The sequence below is a fragment of the Phalacrocorax carbo genome, chromosome Z (genome assembly GCF_963921805.1).
Source record: "Phalacrocorax carbo chromosome Z, bPhaCar2.1, whole genome shotgun sequence".
NCBI classification, from domain to species: Eukaryota; Metazoa; Chordata; class Aves; order Suliformes; family Phalacrocoracidae; genus Phalacrocorax; species Phalacrocorax carbo.
The window spans coordinates 48,796,652-48,812,724 of record NC_087548.1 but is presented as its reverse complement, the minus strand read 5'-3'; the positions used below and the strand labels follow the sequence as shown (position 1 = coordinate 48,812,724).

Sequence of the window (16,073 nt, the reverse complement as noted above, 5' to 3'; positions counted from 1 at the left end):
TGGCACATATCTCTGCTCACACTCACCATCAGCTGCTGCTTTTGCCATCTGCCTGGTTTCTGCCCCTTGTGCATCCAGCAAGCTTGCTGCTTTCAGCCAGGGTCTGCTACAACACAGTCAGACAGTGCTCTGACCTTTCCGTTGTGGCCCAGAAGCTACTGAGCAAAAATGGTGGCTTCCAGAGTTTTCACTTATTACCTAAAAGGGGATTATTTGTTGCTTTCCTTTAGCCTTCTTCAACAGAATAGTCTATTTTAAAGAGATCTGTATCTGTCAGATGAAAACCACTAGGGCCTTACAGGGTGATAATATTAAAAAAGCTACTAAATACTAAGTATAAAGGTCTATAATATGAATATAGGAAAATGATCAGTGTTCAGAAAACCTGAATTCTTGTATTTGGACATAAAATATCTAAAAAACACGACAGGGAATGAATGTTATACGTGGTTGTTTTGCCCCTCTCCACAAAGCATGTGTGCCTTCTACATGCAATTGTCCCATATTTACGTACAGCAAATAGAGAACACAGGAACAGAGAAACTCCTATTCCTGTGTACAGATTTGTCTGAAAAATGACTAAAGGCATTAATTGTTCGAAACTGATAAACTCTTAAATTTATATAGCTGCCTGTTTAATGTATGAAATTGGCTTTTAATGTAGCTGTTAGCTGAAGTCAGTGGTGTTTTTAAGCATTCAGGAAGTTAAATATCCATTTCCTTAAATTTCTCTATGTCTACTAGACATAGATAGATAGGAGATAGACTATGTCTATCTCCTCAAGTTCTGTTTAAAAATATGTATTCTTTATTTCTCTCTTTTTTATTGAATTATTTCAAATGCTGTGCATTATGCAGTGAACAAACAAAGGAAGGCTTCCCCCTCCCTCGTGCTGGAGCTGACAGGACCTAAGTTTTCAAAAGGCAGTTATTTGACTTGATGTGATACCGCTGGGTTGGGGTTTTTTTTTTGCTATGGTAGTCTCCGCCTATTACTGGGAGAAAGAACTGCAAGCTGAGTTCTTTGCAATGAAGTTTGCACCAAGGCTACCTGTCCACACACATGCAGAATGACTCCAGGCTCATCTGATGAGCTTCTCTTTCTTCTATATTGTTTTGTACAAGCCCTGTTCCAGGATGTGTGTTACTTTGCTTTGTTATGTAGGACAAATGTTGCCTAACCTAGTACAACCCTGGGTCAAGTTTGCTATGTGAACGGGCTTTCAATCCTAATGCTTGAGTTAATGGTCCTTTAAATATTGACTGGGGGACTAGTGCAGGAATGAATACTTAATTCTACAGAGCAGTACATGATTATATGGACGCTACCAGCTCAGTTCATCTGTGCATAGATTAAGTCTATATAATGCAGCTAGCATTGACAAGATATGCTTTTAAAGGCAAACCTAAATCACTCAGTACAATCAAATAAAAATAAATCTAGTGAATAAATTATAAACTACATTAAGATTCTATCCTGAAATGTGCAGATAAGCCTCAAACATACGATGAAGAATACTTGAATCTTGACACAAATTAGGCAAGTGGCGAACGTCTGTAATATTCATTACATGTAATTGCAATGACATATTTCTTCCCTGAATAGTCTGTAAGCTGTAAACCAGGCATGCATAGCAAGACACAAGAAAGAAAGGGTGGGGACAGAAAATATAAACCCAGGAAATTAGCTTTGATAATTCATATACATCTATGGTGTTACGTTGTTATGGAACAAGCAATTCCTTAAAGAGCTCCAAGTTTCAGTAGTGCTCTGACGTGCCATCATTGTCAGCTCCCAGGGAAAAACTGGTCTCAGGAAAGTGGGAGGTGGATGGCTGAGGCAGGCTGGGTATCAGAGTAACTAAAAGTGCCTAGATTTTATCTGTGTCTTATTCCAATTGCCTTTAGTTTGACTGAAGAGTACGTTTTTCACTAGTTGTGCAAGAACAGAGTAATTTATCTTTGCAGGCCATCTGGAGGAACAGAGCTACACTGTCATTTAAAATGTTCTTTAAAATCGATTATTATACCAGTAACTTACATCAGAACAAGGGGATATTGTACTAGTACTGGCAATTATCTGGAGATCTGGTGGGGGAAGAGAAAGCAGCCCAGTTCTTCTGTACCTTAAATTGGTTTAAAACAGCAATAACCCATTAAAATGAAGGGCCCTGCAGGGGTGTAAAGTGGTGCAAACAATGTGTAAGAACGTGCAGTCACTACTAGCAGCACAAAGGAAATGCATTTTGCTTAGGACTTCTAAGGACTTCTAGGGCAGGAAGAATAGCGTGGAACGGAACGTTGTAACCAGAATTGTTAGGGTAATCACACGGCGATACCAGAAGACGTCTCCAAACTAAGCTCAAGCGAAGAATGAAAATTAAATATCCAAGATCGAAGGTGCTACAGCATAATTTAAGACCTTCCGTTGCGGGGGGGGCGGGGGCAGGGTACGAGAGGAGCCCTCCTGCTGCGGGACCACCCTCTCCTAACCGCAGGGGGGCTCCCGCCGGCGGGATCCGCCCCCCGCCCCCGGCAGCGCCCCGGGGGCGGGCGGCGGCGGGACCCCCGGGCAGCCGCGGGCGGGAAGCCGCCGGCCCCGCGGCGCGGCGGGGTTTCCCGCGCTGCCTTTACCGGAAGGTGAGCCTGCGGGGCGGGAGGCTGCGCGGGGGCCGGGGTTTCTGCGCAGAGGCCTCCTGGCTTCTCCGAAGAGCTCGTCCCGGCCGGGGCAGGCGGCCGCCCGCCGGCAGCCTTCGGCGAATTCGAGATGGGGCGAGGCGAGGCGAGGCGAGGCGAGGAGGGCAGGGAGGAGGAGCGGGGCCGGCGAGGGCGAGGAGGGGAAGCTGCGCGGGGTGAAGGTCGGCGGCGGGTGCCCGCTGAGCCGCGGGGCGCCGGCCGGTTGATTTTCCCCGAGAAGTTCGGAAAGGCATGCATTATGACAAGGCTGAGTCAGGAGGAGAGCTGACATCCAGGAGGAGAAAGCGTCCCTGGAGGGAAATCCCCAAATAGCTGAATTGCAAAAGCTTCACCCATCTGGAGCAACTCAGCCCTATGGCAGGGAGAACAGCACCAGAGAGACAACAGGGAGGGGGGAGAGAAAATTGTCCGCTGGATGTGGAGGACCTGCCTCCGCCAAGCACAGCAAGCCTCCTCGGTGCCCTGGGGAGCAGGGAGAGCCTCTGCCACCAAAGAAAGGCACTGCGGGAAGCACAGTGGCATGAAGACTGAATTTAGTCCCTGATGCATATGGCAGGTTTGGTGGTGAGGACAGGTTAGCTTTAGACACACCCATTCCTGAAACGGGTCTCACAACGGGAATGTTTCAATATTAACAAAATCGCCAGAACACATTTCCCAGCGCTGGATCTGGAGGCAGTGGTAGCTGGGGAAGGGATTCCCACACTTGGGCGGCATCTGCGCTGTTTATGGGGATCCTGGTGCTGCCAGGTGCAGCGGTGACCACAGGCACCCTAACACACTTAGCAGCCCCGTGACAAAGTTGGAAGTGTATGGAACACCACATGCGTGACATATGCTTAGGAACAAAACAATTACAAGATCACACATACCTCCTCCAGTCCTGTGAGATTGTGGAGAAATACTGGAAGCACAAAACTAGCCCTGTGAGATGTGATTTCCAAGCAAGTGAACATTTTGTTAAGCAATGTGTGATGGCGGCATTTCCAAAGTGGACTTACAAAGGTACACACTTGTTTTCAGTCAGTTTTTCTGGTTTTCAGTTACTTTAGTTTTGTAGCTATCTTCTGCTTTTTGAGTATTGCTAAAATTATCTGTAATAGAGATAAGAGTTTATCTGCTTTTAACATCTGCATGTCTCTGGTTGTGTGCACTTCACAATAACACGGAGTTATCGGCATGCACTTGGGTGTACGCCCTGTGACCACAAAACCACCCCGTTCTGTTCCCTCTGCAGAGGGGCAGGGTGCCTGTCCAGCCAGCGCAGACTCCTGCATCTCCCAGTGGGCATCAGGATGTGGAAGGCAAGAAACCACCCAGAAACAAACACAGGAATACTTCCCAGTGTTTGAGCAAGAGAGTTTGGGTGTCCACTGGGCATCTCTCCATGACTCCAAAGGGATCATGCCATTAGAATAGCACCTAGACTCCGAACAGTGGCCAACATTGGGCTTAGACTATGCCACAGGCATTAATTTGCTGTATAATAGAGTGAAAACCTGCCGTAAAGGTATACTGTGCTTTATTGCTTTCTTAACAGGTTTATACTTAATACTGGTAAAAATATCAATCCATCCATCTGAACAGGCAAAACAGCAAACCATCAAAAGAGGTAATCCAGCTTAATTCTCCTTTATGGAGACATGTTTCCTCCCCCTCAGCCCTTTACATGCCCCACCAAGCAAGGACAAAAATTTTCAGAATTATGACAAAAGAATCTCAAGCCCTGTATCTGTTTTTATTTAGCAAATACTTACCAAGTTAATGAAGATCTTTTGAAGATGCATTTTTGTTTTCCATTTTAGCAGGCAACTTGTAGAACCTACTAGTATAAATGCAGTTATCAGTAATTTGATGCACCAGAAAACAGTTAATGTAGTTTAAATATAAGCATAGAACTGTTGCAATTGTCTTAATAAAATCTATATAAGTATCTATACTAGGTTTCTGATTAGTCTGAAGAAATGGAACTGGCATCCACAGAAGAGATGAATCACGTATCATTTACACAAAACAACATCCCAAGATTTCTGTTCTGACTGCTAGCCCAAAACACTGCATTTCTGGTAATATGCTGTGAGCTCCATAATTCAAGTTCCTAAAAAATACTTCCAGAAATATCAATACTTGTACCAAAACCATTCTGATAACAGAGTTCATAGTTGCAGACTATGCTGTGGTATTCCTATGAAGGACTTTATCAGAGATATCCTCTGAGAAACCGAGCAGCACAAATTGCAACAAGGGACTTATTCCTTTGCATATTTTGGAATCATTTTGTCAGGAAGGGAGAAAAAATGTTGGCTTCTGCAGACAGAGACAGATTCTGAACTCTCCCCCAGACAATTTTAGTCGACTGAACATATCAATCCTAACTTAGAATTACAGTGGACATAATAATTTATTATAATTAACATATTTTTTCCCAAGGCTGTAGTTATTCAGTTTCTGATTTTTTATATGAATTCTTTTTCCAGAACTCTCCTGGAGCAGAGCCATGATGCTACATAAATGATTCTTGGCAAGCAGCACCTGCCACATACACAGTGGCTTCCCTGTTGTAAAATCTATATGCCTAATGCAAAAGTTCTTAATTTTCAGTGGACAAAAGCCATGATACTGTTTTCATAGTCCAGTGAACATATCTCTAAAGAGATTATTTTGGATGTTACACACAGGCACGTTGCTAAAATAAGACTGGATTCAAACTAATGGCAAGAATACACGACTAAACATCCAAAACTTGTTGCATGTGAATATTCTCAAGTTTGTTTAGAATGCATCCGTCCTGGTATTACTGCTGCCCCCAAACTTGTTGGTTAGAATATTTTCAATGATATCACATAAAAGGAAGGTAAACACAGCCAAAACAAGCCTTTAATGTGATCAAATATTAATGGAAAATTTCTGTCATGTTAATGAAAACCCTTTTATTCTGTTCTGAGAGGATTTTCCAGATTGACGCGTATTATTTCCACCAAGTCATTTTGTGTCCGCCTGTAATACAGCAGTATGGAAGAAGCAGAAGAAAACACATGTTTATATGCACTTTTGATGTGACTTGGCCAGATCTCCAAGGTAAGGTACCATTCCTTTACAGGTCAGCTTTGTACAAGTAATAAACGTTTAGCAATGACAAATTATGACAAATCTGATGCATATTTTGATAAATTATTAGATTTTGTAAATAAAAAATATGTTGCAAGAAAGCATTGAAGCTGGAGATGATGAAAATTAACAAAGTTACTACGAAGTTGCAAAAGCAGCTGGTTTTAGAAGACATGGCAGTGAGGAAGGTTTGAAGGAGAATGACAATGCTGGAATTCATTAAGGATCTTGGCACCACTCTTGTTTGAAACTTTCAGTAATGATCATTTACAAAAATTAGAACTGTGTGGAGGAGACCTGATGATGACATAGGCTGATGCAATGAGGTATGCTGTGATGATGACAGAGCCAGAAGGTATTGCCAAGGCAAGTAACAACCAGAATGTCATACAGAAAGAACTCTGAGAAGCAAAAATTATAAAAGCAGGATAAAATTCAGTAGTTGAAAATGGGAAGTCATGCAGAGGGAATTAATGACAGCATTCTGCTAGAAGGTACAGACCTTTTGATAGAAGTGATTCAGAAAGAGAAGGATGTGATTACATCTTAGCCCATGGGAATCGTAGAACCATACAATCATTTATGTTGGAAAGACCTTTAAGATCATCACGTCCAACTGTTAACCTAGCACTGCCAAGGCCAGCATTAAACCATGTCCATAAATCTCACCTCTACACATCTTTTAAATACCTCCAGGGATGTTGACTCTACCACCTCTCTGGGCAGCCTGTTCCAATACCTGACCACTCTTTCAGTAAAGAAATTTTTCCTAATATCCAATCTGAACTTCCCCTGGCACAACTTGAGGCCATTTCCTCTCATCCTATTGCTAGTTACTTGGGAGACGAGACCAACACCCACCTCACTACATCCTCCTGACAGGTAGGTGTAGAGAGCAATAAGGCCTCCCCTCAGCCTCTTTTTCTCCAGGCTAAACAACCCCAGCTCCCTCAGCTGCTCCTCACAAGACTTGCTCTCCGGACCCTTCACCAGCTTTGTTGCCCTTCTCTGGACACGCTCCAGCACCTTAATGTCCCTCTTTTAGTGAAGGACCCAAAACCGAACACAGTATAGGAGGTGCGGCCTCACCAGTGCCGAGTACAGGGACACGATCACTTCCCTGCCTCTGCTGCCCACACTATTCCTGATACAAGCCAGGATGCTGTTGGCCTTCTTGGTTGCCTGGGCACACTGCTGGCTCATGTTCATCTGGCTGTCGACCAGCATCCCCAGGTCCTTCTGCGCCAGGCAGCTCTCCAGCCACTCCTCCCCAGGCCTGTAGAGTTGCCTGGGGTTGTTGTGACCCAAGTGCTTGTTGAGTGTCATACAACTGGCCTTGGCCCATCGATCCAGCCTGTCCACATCCCTGTGCAGAGCTTTCCTACCCTCGAGCAGATCCACACTCCTGCCCAGTTTGGTGACATCTGCAAACCTACCAAAGGTGCACTCAATCCCCTCATCCAGATCATTGATAATGATATTAAACAGAACTAGCCCCAGTACTGAGCCCTGGGGAACACCACTTGTGACCAGCCACCAAATGGATTTAACTCCATTCACCACAACTCCTTGGGCCCAGCCATGCAGCCAGTTTTTTACCCAGTGAAGAGTACACCCATCCAAGCCATGAGCAGCCAGTTTCTCCAGGAGAGTGCTGAGGGAAATGGTGTCAAAGACTTTACTAAAGCCTAGGTAGGCAACATCCACGGCCTTTCCCTCATCCATTACGCGGGTCACCTTGTCATAGAAGGAGATCAGGTTAGTCAAGCAGGACCTGCCTTTCACAAACCCGTGCTGACTGGGCCTGATCACCAGCTTGTCCTGTACTTGCCACATGATGTCACTCAAGGTGATCTGCACCATAACCTTCCCCTGTACTGAGACCAGACTGACAAGACTGTAGTTCCCTGGATCCTCCTTCCAGCCCTTCTTGTAGATGGGTGTCACGTTTGATAACTTCCAAGTTAGGAGAGGATTGCTGTGAGTCACGGGCATAACACAGTCACAGACAAACTGAAGGTGGCACCAGGATGCACTGGACGTAGCTTTTCCACCAGAAATAAGGAAGGTCATGCCGGCTTACAGTTCCTTACCTGGGGTACAATACATATCTGAGTCACCCACGCTCAGAGGGAGTGAAATGGGATAATGAGGAAAATTAGAAGTCTCTGTTACCACCTGACCCTAGAAAAGATTGGCTTTACACGTTAGTGAAATGGAAGCTGGAGTTCTCTGAATTGTTCTTTGCAAATGCATCAGAAGGAATACACTTGAAGAGAGACCATGTTATGAACCATCAGACCAATTTGTTTCTGGAACAACGTAGCACCGCCAGCAGGGCTGGGGACTGTCTGATCCAGAGCATTTCTATCTTCCTTTTTACATAGTGGCAAACCTCATCCTTCTGTCAAAGTTTTTACAGAGATAGTTTTTGACAGAAGAAATACTGGTGTGCTGTTTGACAGTAGGGTGGGACAGATACACCAGCTGTGGTCTGGGTCTCTTTGGGATTTCCTGATGGGTCATGAGAAGAAGTGTTTGCTGGTTTGGGAGTCGTCACTGCCTGCATAGCTATTCTGTCTCCACTGATGAACAGGAGGGTGCTGGATGGGTGGAGCCAGCCACTGGACTGTGTTGGGCTACTGTGCTCTCAGGGTACGATACACATGACCACTCCATACCCTTTACTGTGTTGTGTGGCATTCATATGTGAGGACTCATTTTTATGAATAGAGCAGAAACCTAAGAAGAAAATACTCATAGTGAGGAAATGATAGCTAAGAATTAAGAGAAAATGTACAGTCCATCATCCAATGGCAGTTGTATTGACTCAATGGCAGCATCATTAAATAACACCTTCTTACCACTGCTGTATGACACCACAGAGCATGTGCTTGTCTTGCCCGTTACAGCCATCCCAGTTTCAACGGCACAATGCCTCTGCCCACTTCCAGCCTCAGCCCCATGTCGCCTCTCTGAACAGCATTAACAACGTCTCTCCAGAAGCTTGTGAGGCTCCAGAGCTTTCCCTCTTCCCAGGAAGCAGAGAAGCTAGGCAGCAAAGCCAGGAGAGCAGTTTCCCAGTGGAGGGAAGGGTCACTGTGCCTGCTGGCCATGGACCCAGGCAGGAGGGTGCCTCAGTGGCAGGGCATGGGACAGGGTCTCAGGGGGACAGGGTCTCAGGGGGACAGGGGACAGTGGTGCACGGGAAGCTCTGCATGCCTCTGCTCTTCACCGCTGTGTGGCTCTTGCCATACTGCTTTTATTTTACCAGGACAGGCATTTTACCAGAGCTGCTTCATTCTTCAAGATGCCATGGTCTGTAAGCTCCCCTGTACTCAGGAGAAAAAAATCTGGGGACAAAAAAAATTGCCTTCTCCTTTGCCACATATGTAAAGTTGTCCAAAACCTGAGGATGGGATTCTGAAAATCCACAATCAGGACACAGCCAAGACGTTGTATATTTTTTGGAAAGAGAACCTTGTGGCATATGAGCTCCTTGTGGAGCTGTCAGCTGTCACCTGTAGAGGATGGTGCTACCTGTATTTTTGGATTTGCCCTCTTAGCCTCACAAGGCCTTCCAGTGTTGTGTCATTCACACAACACAGTCCACATAGTTTTTGCTGAACAGCTGGACTGAAGCTTTTTCCAGTCCAATTTTCTGATCTTTTTTGGAATAGAGTGGGAGAAGTCCTTACGGGCAAATTTGCAAATTTTCCTCAACACTTGAAAAGCCCTCCACGTTCATAAATACAAGCATAGGGGTATTAGAGCATTTGGCTTTCCAGGCACATGTCACACAAATGTAGGTATTCCTGTCAATGTTGTGCATACAGCTACTATTTACAAACCAGGTTAGGCATCAGCCACATAGCAATGCATAGGATATAATTTTAGAGACACTTTTTGAAACCTTGTCCTCAAAAAGAGCTGATGTATTGGCAAGAGCTTTACAGAAAGCAGTACTAAACAGAAGCTTTGTCAGAGCTCTTAAAAGTCATCTATGTTAGGGAATTCTGTCACAGATTTCTCTAAACTGGCTTCCCACAGTCTCTTTGGAAAACCTACCTTCTCCCTTCTTTCTCCATTCCTCAGTTACTCATATATTTTATTCAACTATATTTTTCCTGAAGATATGGCATTTCATTACAAAGAGGTTTTGCAAGCGTATATCAATACTGATGATCAGTGAAATGCTTTTCCAACTCCAGGATGTAATTTGCATGGGGAAAGAGGAAAATAGAAGCATGTGCCTAAAACATTTTGATGAAAACTTGAATAAAAGCTAATGTAAAAATCTCAAAAATAGTTCTAAACTGCTCTCTCAGAAATTTCTCCAGCTCCTGTAACTACAGCATTCACAAAAACCACTCCACAGGGATTTGGCTTTGCACACAGATAAAAGCTGAACTAGGTTACGTTTAGCAGCTCACCACCTTGCCAGTGTCTTTTTATAGTTAATCACTCAAGTTCTACATGTAACTTCTCACAACTACAAGAGTTTATTTACATAAAGCCAACAGTGTTTCCGTTTGTGGTACGCATGAGGCTGTGCCACTCATAAATGACTGTGAGATGGATCTGGAAAAGTCAACATGTTTGCTTGAGAATAAGCATCACATTAATTATAGATGCTCTCAGGGGAACAAAATACAAGCCATGGTGATTGAACTGAGCAGCCTCTGCCCCTGTTGTTTAGGAGTCTCTGGGGCAAAGCCAAATGAAGTATAATTAATATGCCTGGGAACCCATAAACAAACCAGAGGGGCAGGGTGGGAAGTGGGATTTCTGTGTCCTTTACATGTAGGTTTATCTGAGTTGATAGCTAATAAATACTTCTGGGAGTGCTTATCTGTTGAAAATTAATTTCCTTCTGGAGCAAGGTTTCTCTAGAGACATGTTGTGCCATGCAAGAAGCAGAAGGATCTTTTTTTCTTAAAAGCAGTGTTGACAAAATTATACTACTACAGATTTTTTTTATGCTAAAGCCTGGGAAGTTTATTGGCTAAAGACTAAATGTGTCTGAAATGGAGATGTCCTTTGTACTGAAGTCTTCCCAATGGTGGTTATAGCATCTATCCGTGCTGGGATCATGGGAGATATTAAGAAGCACAGTACAACACTCTATATACATCTTATAAGGACTAGTGCACAGCACTCAGATTTACAAGCCAATAAAATATTCATGAAGACTAATCCACTGCTGAACTGAGGCCTAACCAGGTCAAACTGAAACTTTATTTCTTATCCCCATCACATTGTACAGCAGGCAAGGCTAGAAATAAGCAGAAGGTAATTTGGAGTAGCTTCCTGTTTTAAAGTTATTTAGCCCACAAAATGATGTCTTTCCAGCCAGATGAATAGGAAGCATCTTGAGTCATTAACATGAGACAGCAATCTCCCTAATTTCCTCTCTCCAGTTTCTTTCTCAAAGCCCGCTGTTCCCCATGCTCCTGGAGGAAGATCTGCTAAAATTCAGTGTCTACTGCAAATGTGATGGGAGTCTGAATCTGTAAGGAATTAGGTCTGTAAACCCCATTTGGTAAAGCCATACCACTAAGCCCATGAGCAATCCCTGCAGAGGCAGGGGTAGTATTAAACATGTACAATTCTGCACACATTTTTTCAAGCCTGACCAGGTAGGCAAAGGGATAGAGATGAACAAGCTTTTCCTATCCAGTCTCTCACTTTGCTTTCCAAAACAAACCCTGACACCAGCCTTTTCAACAATGTAAAAACTAGTGGGTGAAAAAGTAGCTGCTTCATTTCAACCCTGTTGTGCAAGCATTTGCCTTTAAACCATAATGTTTAGTTAGCAGATTAGTAATTAATATAGTTGTCACGCTACTAATGTTTTGCTAAAGTTGCTAACTGAATATGAGGAAAGTAATAGTGCATCTTATATTGACTGAAAGTAATATGATCAATTAAATAATTTGCCTAGCAGAAGAGTTGCTATTACAATCCAAGCTAGGATCAAATTCAAAACCAAAACACATTCAAGTTGAATGACAAGCATCGGTGGGAGAGGGAAGAAACGTGGGAATAAAAGACAGCTGAGTGTGTTCTCCATTTTTAGGGTGCAGGAATTGTTCCAAATATTCCTTTGAAGTTTGAGATTGGGTGTTGGTTGGCATAAAAGTCCTTACCACCACAACAGAAACAAAATAATTTTGTCTTTCAGTGTTACTTATTCCACGTTTAATTAAACTTCATTCAGCTGTGTCATACAGCTTAACTCCACTGTGTCTCAGATCTGACAGTAGTACGACAGAAATACCATTGTATCAGCATCAAGCAGAAGACAGTGAAGCAGCATCAACAATTCAGAACAAAGGAATAAGGGTGTCTAGATTGTTGTATTTAACCTGGGAAGTACCAGGACTAATCCTGCATCTACTGAGACTTGTATAATCACTGATTTAGTGTCAGTGACATGAGTAAGACAAGCTGGTGGAGGACCCAAACCCACTATGGGACCCTAAGTATGTTGCATGTCTGGATTGCAAAACTGAAAGCACAAAAATGTTCCAAGGACTGTGAGTAGAGGATGACATGTATGCATGCTAGAAACCTCCACCAAGAGCTACCCACACCTCCCAATAGGGTAGGCAATAGCAAATTTTCTACCCAAAGGCCAAGGGCAAAGTAAATTTTCTTTACAGTAGCAAAATCTAGATTTGCCAGAGTAGCAGAGCTGCTGGTTCTGGAATGAAGGAAATTAGTTTCATGGGGTTTTGCAGACCAGTGTGTGGAAGGAGTCAGTAATGCTTCAGGGGTTGAAGATGGGGACCTAGTAGTCAGTGCATGTTTGGGGGCTTTAAGAAGTGAGGAGTTTCACATAGAGTAAGGAACTGGAAAAGATCAGTAGGATGTGAAGGGACTGGAATGGGCTTCTCTCTGTGCTCGTTTACGAGCTGCCCCCTTCTTCAATCCCATCTGCCCACAGCCCAGCCCTAGCTGCCCCCTCCAGGTGCCCAGAAATGTTGTTTTGGCCTGTGTCATCCTGGCTCCCACCACCTCTGAGACTCATGCCTTTCCTCTGCAGAAGCTCCTGTTCATCCACTGTAGGCCACTGCTACGTGAATGACTCAGGAGGGTGATATGAGATGCTGAACAGGAAGACCTTAAACATTTCCAGCCAGGCACTCCTTATGAAGACACTTCCTTTTCCTGTCATGGATGTGAGCTACAAATTCAGGGCCTCAGGAAGCAGCTTTGCTGATTCCCAGCAAATCCATGTCTGTTTGGAGCAAGAGTGATGGTGGAAACCACAAGGAAGGAGAAGAAGTTGTCCTTTTTCTCCACTTGAGCACACCATCACAAATGGAGAAATAGAGCCACTCTAGCTTGTCTAACAACTGACACCAGTGTCTGCACAATTTCTTCTGTGTCTCAAAATGCAGTGGGAAAGTCAAGACTTACCTGGGCTAAACATGCCCTCCAGAGCTCAGACAAGCAGAGCCTGAAGAATAGAAAGAAAGCAAAGCTTACACAGGCAAACATTTTTACCAGTAGCCTGAGCGATGCAAAGAGAATGCACGGAGACAGTGAAGAGCAGGGAAAAGGATATTCCTCAAAGGCGGAGTGAGAGGAAACAGTGGGGGACCCCACTACCCTGCCAGCACACACACAACTGGGACCAGCTGGAGCAGCTTTTCAGCCTACACAGACCAGTATGGAAAGATGGCTAAGACGACTCTCTGAGTATGCTGCATATGCCCTGCATGCAGAAACAGGGTATTTCATTGTATGAGGTCACTGGGCATTTATTTTCAGTGCTTTGTTTTCTGCCACATAACCTAAACCAGCTGTGATCTCACTATTCACTGTGCTGGGCTGGCACTGAGGGGACAAAAGACTGGCAAGACAGTCAGTGGGCATCACCACTCTGTGTGCCAGTACTGGGTGCAGTCATAGACCGACAGCAGGGATTTAGGCTTCTAACAGAATATCATTGCATTTCTGCTTCAGCGAGTTCCTCGTGAAGGGTAAGGTCTTCAAGATTCACCCATCAAGGTACCACAGTCTTTATCTCTTAGATGTACAGCTGTGCAAGACTGAGGAGCACTATTAGAAAATTATGGAGAAATGTTATATATCTTCACCTTTCCTTTTTAACCTAAACAATGGTTCTCTTCATGCACACAAAAAGTATCCATATATGTTTAAAGAACAAAAAGGAACTCAGAAAATTATGTGCAAAAGCAAAGAAAATAGAAGAACAATGCTGGAACAATAAACAACATTTTCACAGATTACCAATGGCAAATAGCCAACTTACATTTACAGTATCTGTGTGGAAAGAGGTGGAACAGTAGAAAAGGCAGAATAAATAAATAACAGATCATTGCAAAGGAATGAAAACCACCTTTCTTTGTTCAAGCAGCTTGCCAAGGCCAGTCCCATATTTTGTATCCTGGAAGACATGCTCAGCTGTTTAAAGCAGCAGTTTTTCCTGAGAAAAAGTCTGAAACAATTATGTTTTGGTCATTAGCCAAATCTTCTGGCTGGATGCTTCAGTCAGAGAAAGAGCAGAGTCCTTCATGCTACAGGTCATGATGCCATTGTAAGATGCTATTGTGTATGGGGTGGCACAACATGCTTATGACATCTGTGGCCTGAAAGCTGAAGGCCTGTTTCAGAAGAACAGGTTATTTCCTATGTGCTCTCCCAATAGCAGCATTAAGAAGAGATTTTTGTGGTTATGAAAATTTAATTTGTATCCTGCAGAATCTTGCACCTACTTCTGTAGTAAGTTCCACAGAAATCTGTTTAGCTTTATATTGTGATGTATTGTTCAAAGAAAGGGTATGGTATGTTCTTTCCCTTGACCTTGATATCTTCAGTAGAACAGAGAATAGATACTTCATAAAAAATTTGCTTCTCATGAAATTGAACTAATAAATCAATTATTTGTAAATGCACACCACAATCTCCTTGCAATGAGTAATCTAGCTGTCATATATTTTGCAGAACCCACCTATCTCATTTGCCATTTGCTCAAGTGCACTGAAAAGGAGTGTGACCATACTTTTTAATAAGAATTAATGGTAATATGTTGTCTTTATATTCTGATACTATTTCCTGTAGTGTACATATTCTGTACTAGTAAATGGTGCAGAAAGAAAAACAATCTGCATTTCTTATAAGACACATTTCCTTTTTCTGGCCCTTTGGGGAATACAGGACGGTAGTTCTCTCACCCAAGAGTAGCTGCCTCAGTACTCCTGAAGAACTTTTAAAGGCAGTTCAAGAAAGATGGGACTGGCCCTTTAATTTGTTTCATTCATTGTAGTAGATTTGCTTTTCTAATAAATACCACAGTTTTCCTAGTGTTAACTGCATGCCTTAATTTCCTGGTCAGCTATGCTTTCTGCAGGCTTTTTGTCTCACTGTGTACAGCAAAACTAGCACTTATTAGAGTAAAACATACATAATTTAACATGCTGTTTTCAGTGGTCATTAGGCACCTAAATACCTTCGGAAATTCAAACTAATAACTAAACCTGACACAAGGCTTTGACTATGCTTACACCACACAATGAAAGTGGTGCAGCAATCACCTCCATTACCACGCTGATAAACACAGGCTGCACATGCAGAGCTGGGCAAGCTTGCCAGCACAGGTCCAGATGCAAAGAAGCTGTGCTTAGGAGACGTGGTGCCCAAGTCAACAGGCTCTGCAGAGAGGACTCTGTGAACACAGCTACCCTGCTTCTAGATCTAAGCTAGCTCTGTACAACAACAAGACCTTTTTCATCCTATCAGTGGCTCTGATACCATGAAAGGAATCAGACCTGCATGTAAAACCAATGCAGGGTGTTTGCTTTTCCCATGTTGATACCTTAATGCAGACAGAGAGGAATATATGTCCTGAGGGCTGAAATTTTGAACCTAAAAATGTAGCCTCTACTGTTCCCCAATGCTGGACACATTTATCTGTTTGACTCAAATTTCCCCAGGCACCAAGTGCATCTGAGGAGAAAAACTGCTCTGAGTAGCTCAGGTAGCTCTGAGCTATCTCCTGTTCAACTCCAGTGAAAAATCAAACACCCAAGCAGCTGTCCTTTAAGGCTTCCAGGTAAGCCTTAAATACACCTTCCACATACCCACCAACCTGCACTTCTCACAAAATGGAGTGAGATTTTACATAAAAAATAGAGACAGTGTGATTCTGATTTTATAAGTAATGGTCTAATATTTATATTACTTGCCAAGCTCACTTGCCCCAGATGAACAGCCCTAACCATTAGGCTAAATAATCA

The 16,073-nt window shown here is 43.4% G+C and overlaps 1 long non-coding RNA gene across 3 annotated transcripts; it reads left to right on the top strand.

Annotated features, from left to right (window-relative positions):
• Positions 1-2,559: 2,559 nt before the first annotated feature.
• On the top strand, positions 2,560-15,147 carry LOC135310501 (uncharacterized). 3 transcript variants are annotated; one of them, XR_010370579.1, is made up of 4 exons: positions 2,570-2,640; positions 4,238-4,309; positions 5,175-5,775; positions 12,854-15,147. It is a non-coding gene; the product is annotated as an uncharacterized LOC135310501 (long non-coding RNA). The 3 variants fall into 3 exon arrangements; XR_010370577.1 differs by lacking the exon at positions 4,238-4,309 and adding an exon at positions 3,935-4,207; XR_010370578.1 differs by lacking the exon at positions 4,238-4,309 and having other exon boundaries at positions 2,560-2,640.
• Positions 15,148-16,073: the final 926 nt, after the last annotated feature.